This window comes from Pteropus alecto, unplaced genomic scaffold (assembly GCF_000325575.1).
Source record: "Pteropus alecto unplaced genomic scaffold, ASM32557v1 scaffold359, whole genome shotgun sequence".
Taxonomy (NCBI): Eukaryota; Metazoa; Chordata; class Mammalia; order Chiroptera; family Pteropodidae; genus Pteropus; species Pteropus alecto.
Genome location: NW_006443119.1, coordinates 3,125,028 through 3,135,429, shown reverse-complemented (window position 1 = coordinate 3,135,429; position 10,402 = coordinate 3,125,028). Strand labels below are relative to the sequence as shown.

The 10,402-nt window shown below is 40.9% G+C and overlaps 1 pseudogene; it reads left to right on the top strand.

Annotated features, from left to right (window-relative positions):
• The first annotated feature begins 671 nt into the window (after window positions 1–671).
• On the top strand, window positions 672–2,088 carry LOC102892960 (annotated as a pseudogene).
• The last annotated feature ends 8,314 nt before the right edge of the window (window positions 2,089–10,402 follow it).

The window sequence follows — 10,402 nt, the reverse complement described above, 5'->3', positions numbered from 1 at the left end:
TGACTGAAAACTTTTCTAATCTGAAGCAGGAAACAGACATTCAGGTCCAGAAAGCACAGAGAGTTCCAAATAAAATGAACCCAAAGAGACCCATGCCAAGACATATTGTAATTAAAATGGAAAAATTAAGGATAAAAAGACAATTTTTAAGCAACCAAGAAGAAAACAAAAAGTCACCTACAAGGAAAACATCATAAGCTATCATCTTATTTCTCAGAAGAAATTTTGCAGGCCAGAAGGTTATGGCACAATAAATCGAAAGTGATGAAAGGGAAAAAATCTATAACCAAGAATACACTATCCAGCAAGGTTATTATTCAGAATTAAATGAAAGATGAAGAACTTCCCAGACAAGCAAAAACTGAGTTTAGTCACCACTAAACCAACATTACAAGAAATGTTTAAGGATCTTCTTTGTGCAGAAAAGATCATATCAGATATAAGAAAATACATGAAAAAATCACAGGGGAAGGCAAATATAGAATTAACACAGTGAATCAGCTGCATAAAAAGCTAGTATGAAGGTTAAAAAAACAAAAGTAGCAAAATTAACTATAATTGCAATAAATACTGAGGGGATACACAAAACAAAAAATATTAAGTATGACATGAAAAACATAAAGCAGTTTGGCACTGCCTGCAGAGGTGACAGCCATCTCCTACTTGGCATCATGGCTGCCCTCAGACCATGAAGGGCTTCTCCTGGAGCCCGAGATTGTCAAAAAAAAGAGGACCAAGAAGTTTGTCTACCACCAGTCAAACCAATATGTCAATATTAAGTGTAACTGGCAGAAACCCAGAGGCATTGACAATAGGATGTGCAGAAGATTTGAGGGCCAGATTTTGATGTCCAACATTAGTTATGGGAGCAACCAGGCAAAAAGCATATACTGCCCAGTGGCTTTTGGAAGTTCCTGGTTTACAACATCAAGGAGCTTGAAATGCTGCTGATGTGCAAAAAATCTTACTGTGCTGAGATTGTTCACAACATCTTCTCACAGAACCACAAAGCCGTTGTGGAAAGAGCAGCCCAGTTGGCCATCAGAGTCACAAATCCCAATAGCAGGCTGCTCATTGAAGAAAATGAGTGGACAGCTGGTGTGAACATTGTATTTGTGTCAATAAAACCATTAAATCATAAAATTCTGACCCCCCCAAAAAAATAAAACAGGAAGGGGGAGTAAAAATGTAGTGCTTTTAGAATGTTTGAAACTTAAATGCCCATTGACTTAAAATATAATTTTATAAATATACATGGATCTATATGAATCTCATGGTAACCAAAAATCAAAAACCTACAAAAATAGACATAAAAAAATAAATAAAGAGAAAGAAATAAACAAAACTCAAAGTGGGTAAAAGAAAGAAAAACATTAAAGAACACCAACTAATGAAAAGGAAAGAGATCAAGAAAAGAAAAAAAGAGAGAACTACAAAACACAACCAAAAACAATTAACAAAATGGCAATTAGTATATATCCATTACTATACTTTAAATGTAAATGGAGTAAATGGCCCTATCAACAGACATAGAGTGACTACATGAATTAAAAAAAAAGATCCATCTAAATGTTGCCTACATACTGCCTACAAGACTCACTTCAGATCAAAAGTCACTGAGAAACTAAATATAAAGGGATGGAAAAAGATATCCCACGCAAGTAAAAACAAAAAGAAAGCTGGAGTAGCAATACTTATATCAGACAAAGTAGACTTCAAAACAAACACTGTAAAAAGAGACAAAAGAGGGCATTATATAATCATAAAGGGGTCAATAACGGACATGAAAGAAAAACAGTGACAGCAATACAATAGTAGTAGGGGGCGTTAGTAGCCTACTTATATCAACAGCAAAATCTTGAAAGGCATGTTATTGTCCAAATAGTGTTTCTCCATTTCACTGGTATAGCAATTCAGGAGGGCATCTTGGATCATTCATGACTTTTTATTGCTCCTATAGCCTACTGGCAGTTTGTGATAACTGATAAGTTTGAAGTTCCAGGGGTCCTCACTGTGCCAGATCATAATGGATTTCAGTCTGTAGCCTGCAACATTGCCCCTACACAAGACTATTTATCCTGTCCTTAACCTATTTCCCATTTGCCCTGAAATAACTCACGGACTACAGTTCTAACCTTACACCCAAAGTCTGCCACAAAATATCTCGTTTTAATTATTATTTTCTCACCACTCTAGTATATCGATAGTCTTCGGAAATAAATAACATCATTCTATCTATAGCATTCTGTTTTGGGTAGTAGTATTTCCATTTACAAGGTTTAGTAATTCTCAATTGCTGAAATGTCAAATCCTAGAAAACATAACAATCCTACGTGTGATGTTAGCATTGTGCTCGAACATTCGATGAATTTGATTTATGTATACATTTCTGTTACATTAGTATTAGAGGCCAGTTTTGTTTAGAAATAACTCCAAGAACATTTTTTATATTTTATTTTCACATTGAAAACAAGTCAGATTTGCTTCAGCCTCAAAGAATGTGTTTATGTAAAATTAAATTAATACTGCCAGCAATCTGCATTTTTTTTTAATAAGAAATGGGTTAAAACCCTTGAAACCTGACATTGACTTGGTCTTCTTATTGGATGAAGTACCTTCAGACATTCATTTCTAGCATGGAGAGCATTCATCCATATCAAATATTTTCTCTGACAAATAATTTTCCTCCCCAATCAGTTTATCTAGAGTTTTCAAAAATTCTTCAGCTGCCTTCACATCAGACTCACCATTCACGTTTACATTATGTGATAAATAACGATTCTTGAATCATTGAAAGCAGTAGATCCAGCATTGTAGTTGGGCCCAGCCTTTTCTTTCCACATCACAAAGAAACTTTTTGCTTTGGCTCTGATTGTTTCAGTGCTGAGAGGGATCTCTAACGTGTCTGTTCTTCAATCCAGGTCAATAGATGTTTCTCCATGTCTGATATAGGCCCATCTCAAATTTTTTTTAGTCTCACTACTTTCAATGAAGCAGATCCTTTAACAGCTTCCGTCACTTGGTTCTTGTTCTTCAGTATCATAGCTATGGTGGAATGGAACATGTCTGACTAATGAGTAATAACCATCGTTGATTTTCCACCTTTGTGGACCTTAAACATTTTTAATTTTGTTTCCAGGTTAATCATTCAACATGACCTCTTACTGGCAATAGTAGCAGTGGATTTTGCATGATGAACAAAACAACATGAGAATAAATCAAGCACAAGAGAAAATGATTCAATCAAGACATGCAGTAAATATGAGATGTATGAGGCTGCTGCCAGCGTAGGTAGCACTGCATACTGTTTTATAACAAACTTTTTTTATAAATAAAAGTACACTCTAAAATAATTTAAAAAGCATATTAAATACATAAATCAGAAACATAATTGTTTATTGTCATTGTCAAGTATTATGTACTGAACATAATTGTGTGTGCTATACTATTATATGACTGGCACCACAAGTTCGTTTGCAACAGCACCAATACGGACATGTGAGTACTGAGTTACACTTCGATGTAATGATGGCTATGTCATCGCTAGGCAATAGGTATTTTTCAGCTCCATTATAATTTTATGGGACCACCTTCTTATATGTAGTCTGTCATTGATGGAAATGTAGTTGTGCTGCACATGACTGTAATATTACTTAAAGCCTTAAAGTTTATGACTGTTAAATGCATATAATAAATATTTTTGTGACTTCTATTTCCCAGTGATTGCTATTTTTGCCCTAAAAACTGCTTTCTCTGGCTTTTTTTTTTTTTCACTTACTTCATTATCTTTGCCTATCCCCGTATTTTTAACCACCCAGGAACATTTTGCTTTAATAACATCTTATAAAAGCATTCACATTTACTATGATTGCTAGTACGATTTGCTACTATAACCTTTTATAATTTATATTTTTTGTCCCTTTTTATTTTTTTGGTTTTGCTGTGTTTTTCCTTGTTTTATTTTCCTCTCTAGTTACTTAAAAATTTCCATTCAACTTTCATTCTACCAATGGATGGATAATTTTTTAAAAATATTTTAACTTAAATTTATTAACATCAAGAATAAAACCATAGCTATTGATGTCTCCTATGTTAGATGAAAATTTTAACCTTCCTACTTCCCAGTTTTTGTCAAATTGTGATATAAAAACTCCAGTTTATAATTATGAAAATCTTTATTTATGTAACTGTAAGAATCATTTTTCTCTATTTTGCTTGAGTTCCATATTATATTAATTATAATTATTTAGTTTATATAGTTTATTTTAGTTCTATTGGTTTAATTCTTTTTTGCCTTTTCTTTTATAATTAGTTTTTTGTGTCATTTTGATTTATTTCTCAGTTGGCAGAAATACTTCCTTGTAGGCCCCAGGCCTGGCTGGTCCCGGGTCTGGCTGTGACTCAGGCTCTCGGCTAGGAATAGGACCCTGAATTTAGAATGTTACATTAATGTAGTAGGGCGCCTGCGCCCAGCTCATGTAAGCATGATTCAGCTTATTGTATCACGCATGTGTGGTAGAATGCCGCTATTGTTCTCGATATATGTGGAACCCATGCGGTCCCCTAGCACAGAAGCGCGCTCCCCGCAACAAAGTAGGTGCCTGCCGTTTCATTCTCACGTCAGCCCCTCGTGTGTTCTTTCGGCTGGGCTTCTCACCACCGAAACCTCAGTCAGCTCAGCGCTGACATCCCTGAAGTAGTATTTTCAAAAATGTTTTATGGAAGAGCCCTCTTACCCACCCACCTCCAGTGAAGTGCACCAATATCTTGTACTGGTATCGTTTTATTGTCTTTCAGCTCGAAATCCACCCTTTATTAGATCCCTGGAAAATCTCTCCCTTGCCAGATGGCACATGCTAAGCTTGGTCAGTAGAAGTCACTGGAGGGACAGGCAGAGGAGAAACCTTTTCCTGGCTCCATTGCACTTTCCCTCCTACTTGGTCCCAGGACTTTGAACTCTAGCGGAGCTCACCCCCAGCAAGTTTCAGTAGCACTCCTGCTGGCATCTTCATGGATAGTTCTGTGAGTGTCCTACCTGGTTTTGCAAGCTCAGCTGGCTGCTCTTAGGTGGATTCCTGATATAGAGTTGGGGCTGGGGGTGTGACTCAGCTGCTTTCCTGAAATGCCCAGCATGCAGCACTCTCCTAGGGCAGTTTCTCAGTGAGTTCTGGGGAAGTCCTAAGTGGCTTCACCATGAGTTCAGCAGCATGCCTCAAAAGCACCTTCCTGGGGAATTATGTGGGCACCCAGCAAGAAGCTTCCATTCTGTAGCCCATTGCTCAGGCCTGCAATTCTCCACCCACCAGCCTTGGCTCTCTAACTGTGGACCCAGGGAAGTTCACGGCCATCCAGTGTGCTGCAACCACACCTCCTAGGACTGAACCCCAGCCTTGGGGTGCCCTTTCCCTTTTCAAGCATGTTCTTTCTTTGTGTACTGCCCATCAGTCCTAGGAGATTTTTAACATTCCTCTTTATTCCTACTGTGTAGTTAATTCCTTAATAATAGTTAATAATTCTTATATCAAACCTTCCCTGTTCAAATCACTGTGTGATTTCTCTCTCCTGGATCAGAGGCAAGAGAAACCATTTCTTGACTTCTCTACTCAGAATGAAAAGAAACTCAATGGAATCTTGATGCTGTTAACATCTCTGAATATTGTACTGGTTACTGGAATCTACACAGAGCAGGAATCCTGCAGAATTATGGCTCGTTGGGAAGGTACTATGTAGGGCGACGTCACTGCAGATGAAGCCATAATAGGGCAGTCAAACCAACTGGAGAAAGTGCTGTCAGTGTTCCTCCTGACTTCTGGCCCTGTGTCAGCGGGCTGAGTGTTCTTCTAAGACCCCTCGGCTGAAATCATAATCCTGTTCCCCTCTTTGGTGTCCTTCATACCTTCCTTTAACCACCCTCGAAGTGTTGCTCTGCCCAAGCCCTGATCACCCAGCCTAGAGTCGTGGCTTCCTCCAGGAGCACTATTACCCTTCACTCCATAGGTTCCTGAGTGCCCAGCTCAAGCCTCACCTTTCAAGAAGCTTTCCCACCAGCTTGACTCAGTGTTTCTCTCTGTTCTTTCCTCTCCTATTGTCTGTGCTGAATTTAATGCACTTTCTTAGTCCTGCTCTGCCATGTAACTGCTTTTCCCTACCAACCTGGGCTGCCTTGAGGACACCTGGTTCAGATTAGCAGAGGAAAAGCACTTATCTGTATGAAAATGGATCCCTCTGTTGGTGGATATATGTCATGACTGAAATTTTCTCATCAGAAACATAAAACCAGTGATAACCAAGAAAATTCAGCTGCCTTTCTGCTCAACACCTGCCACAGGGACAGCAGTGTAGCAAGTCCTGTGGCAGAAGATTACAGTTCCCTGACTCTTGGGGGAAGTGTCATTTCCATCACCCTCTTAGGATCCTGGGCTTTGGCCTCCAAGGTGCCTCAGGATGCACCAAAGGCCCCTGAGTATACTTGGAATGAATGAGTATGAAGAGTTGCATTAGACAATCTCCTCCCCTTCCATCTCCTGCCCCATCATAGTTCTAAGTAATACCTCATACCTAAGAGCTGATGGAGGTGCATTAGGAGCGCTATAGAGGGGCCCTAGAAACATCACACTATGGTGGGAATGGGGTGGGTTTAAAATCTCACTGACTCGCGTTCACATCCCCTACTCCATCACTTACTAGGCATCTCAGGATGAGGCACAAGGGAGGATAACAGAAAACTCACAACAACAGTAACTTTAACAAGGTAGAATTTATTTTTCTCATAAAAGCTTACAGGTAGGAGTCCAGGGCTGGTATGATGCCACAGTCTACTTCCAGTTAACTGTTCTGCTGTTCTTAGTGCGTAGCCCTCATCCTTATGGCTCGAGGTGGCACCTGACTACCAAATAGCAAAATAGATCGAGAGTACTAATAAAAGCTGTGACTTAAAAGAGAGTTTCCTAAAAACTGCCACATGACATTTCATTTACTTCTTACTGGTCAGAATTCAGTCACATGACCACACAAGCAGCTGGGAAATGTAGTCTTCATTCTATGCAGCCATGTTTTCCACCTAAAACTTTTCTGTGACAAAATAGTAGAAAGTTATTGGGGAACAACCAGAATCTTCTATCACATTAGGTGTGTGATTTGGGGCTAGTCTCATGATCTCTCCAGGCATGGAGATATCTTACCATATGCAAATCGTTATATTAACTGAAACCTCATATGCAAATGATCTAGCCCAGATCCTGGAATATACTATGCACTATCTCCCTTTTACCTCCTCTCAGTTCCCAGTATTCTGGAATGTGCAATGGTAGCTCTTATCTTCTCAAATGTGGCTTCAGCTCCTGCAGCCAGTGTCTGAGTGCTGTCCCCAACTAAACTCCCAGAGTCAGCCTGAAATTTGCTCAAGCATCTGATCCAGGCTTCAGAGAACTCGAATAAGTCACAGTAACTTGCCTTACGCTACACTTACCACCCTGGAGTCTGAAAAGAGACATTTTCTGCCCATCTTTCTGACACTGCTAGTAAATTGCATGAGAGAACACCTGCCCCAGCCCCTCACTGGAGCCCTAGGCCTGATTCTTGTCGTGGAGCTGGTGACTGAAGCCCAGGAGAGTCAGGAAAATAACTCAGATGTACAAAAGCCTGTGAAAAAGCTAAACACTCTACTGAAAAGGGCCTGCTGTACACCAGGCGGGAACTAGCTCCACATACATCAGGTTTAGATTCTTCTATCAAAATACTCCCCAAAGTAGAGAGAGTGACCTTTAACCAGGTACTCCCTGACTCCCAGGTTTAGAATATAACCCAAGGGAAGTGACCATAATTAAAAACATTTCTTTCAGTTTTTTTCTTTCTTCTTTAAAATTTAAAATTCACATTTTGGTAGTTCACCTCAAAATATATTTTTCTAAATTTTTCTAGTAATATTAATATTCCAGCAAAGCACACGTGCTACCTTTAGCTTCACCTGTTCTTGTTTAAACCACTTAGATTCACTGCATTATCTCCTTTTATTCCTGCATAACTCCATGCTATACAAACTATTATTCTAAGTGACGGTTTTGGAAACTGAGGTTCAGAGAGGTTATACAGATTGCCCAAGGTAGTGCAGAGAGTGACTGGTTGAACTGGGATTCAGATCCTGGTCCTTCTGGCACCAGATTCTTATCCTGTAATCATTATTTTATAGCAAATAGAGGATTCTTTTTATGAGGTATTTATCTACTGCTTAGTGATGGAAGCGGCTGCTAAGGGATCCTGGCCACATAGAAGAATCAGTGAGGAGGGCAATACCATGGAGGAAACCCTCTCCTAGATGAGGGGACTGAACTTTGGGGACTGAGGGCCACCGATTCCAGTACTTACCACCAAATCAACCGAGCAAGATGCCTAGAGGCTAGAGAGGTGCTATGACTAATAGCCCAAGACCACCTTGGGACTTATCCACTTATTCCTTCTCATTTTACCCTGGCCTCAAAAGCAGAGAGCCAGGACCAAGTAGGAGTGGGGAGAGCCCCCTGGCCCCTGGCCAACAATTCTGTAAAGAAAAAGTTCTTTTGTGAGCTACAATTAGTCATTGGGATTCATTTTAGCCTGAAGTCCAGGGATGACCAGGAGAAGTGAGACTAATGTAGTCAGATCCCAAGAAAAGTAGGACGTGGACACCGTTTCAACATTCTCCGGGAGAGGTAGTTAGGTAGTCATGAGTGACAGGAGCGAAAGCCCACCTCTGTAACGTAGAAACCTCCCTTGAAGACCTTCCTTAAAGACCTCCTTAAAACTTCCTTAAAACACTCCTTTTATTGTTCTAAATTATCCCACATCCTAGGGTACAAAGGCCATAAAGGCTGCGGGCTTAAACCAGCCACAAATGCATGACCTGCCCATGCCTCATTATACCATCATTATAATATCATGCCCAGAAGTTCATGAATCTCATCATTATAACAGACTGAATTCTGAGTAACCACATGCACAGTAGGCAAAGGGATATATAGCAGCCAACTGTTGGTAAAGGTGACCTCACATGCCAATCATCTAGTACCAGGCCCTTGTACCTTCCCATCATAGCCCAAATATAAACAGACCTTCCCACTTCTGCATGGTTACAGCTCTCTTCGCTGAAAACCTTCTCCTCCCTTGAAGTGTTCTCTGTCTTTTATCTTTTAACTTTTCACCTCCCAAATTCCACAGGGCTTCTTCTCCTTCTAAAAATGTATTTTCAATAAATCTTATTTTTTCTAAATCTTGCCGACCTATCCTTCTTTACTGCATCAGGGAGAAAATCCAAGGCCCCCTCCATGCCGGATTTCATATCACTCCAACAGTAATCATACTAGAAAGACAAGCAAGCACCTTTTATAATCCTGTAGTTGCTAAGCATGGAGGGAAGGGCGATATAGGAGGCTCCTGACAAAGAAGCCATGATCTAGGCTGAGGCACTTGCTCTCTGTCAGAGATATCCAGCCTGGCCTCAGCTTCAGGAGTCCTCCAACCTTCACCCTTGGGGCCACTTAACCTCCATCTATGAATTCAGTGCTGCTCCCTGCTGGGGCAAGAATGTGACTTCTTGGTAGTCTCATCGGGCTTGTCTCCTCCATGAGTGGGAACTCCCCAGTGGGGGGCCATTGCAGGCCTCTTCTCTTGGACGCCCCAGTTCCTACACCAGGAGCCTCACCCTCTAGGGACCAGCCCACCTGCCCCACTGTGCCTCTCTAGCTGTGTACCTGTTAAACATTAGCAATTCTTTTAGCCCGGAATACAAGAATGGAAGAACATGGTAAGGGGAGGCCTTGGCCGATAGAAATGAGAAGACACAGTGAAGTTTCCCTCACTGTGGGGGTCCAGTGATCCTAGTGACAGTTAGTGGGGCAGATGATCCTATTGGTTCTGCAGAAAAGGAGGCCCCAACTTGCTGTGTGATCCTGGGAGAGTCTCTTAAACTCTTCCAGCGTCATCTTTCCTTCCATACTACAAGGAGGTGAATCCTGCCTTTGGGAGAATGAATTGAAGTAAATCTCTCTGGTTCCCTGGAAGAAAGGGGGAGAGAGAGAGAAGTGAACTGTTCTTGTTGGTCTCTGTATCCAGAGAGGATCCAATACAGAGGTGTTACCCAGGCATGTTTGAGATCACTCAACCTGGTGTGGGTGCTCAGGCTTCCCAGCAGGGGGAGCCAGGCCTCCATCTTGGTCCTTGAGCTGCCCTGGCTGCAAGAGAGCTGGATTGAGAATTGGGAAAGTCTGGCCTCAACAGATTTGCTCCAGGCAAGATGTCTCTTGCAGCTCAGAAAAGATACCCAATCTCTAGAGGCCTAAATTACTGGTTGTCTTTATTTAAAACAGTAACCATTTCTCACTATCCGACTTCCTCTGGGGGTGTGTAGATGGAAGTACTCGAGGCCACG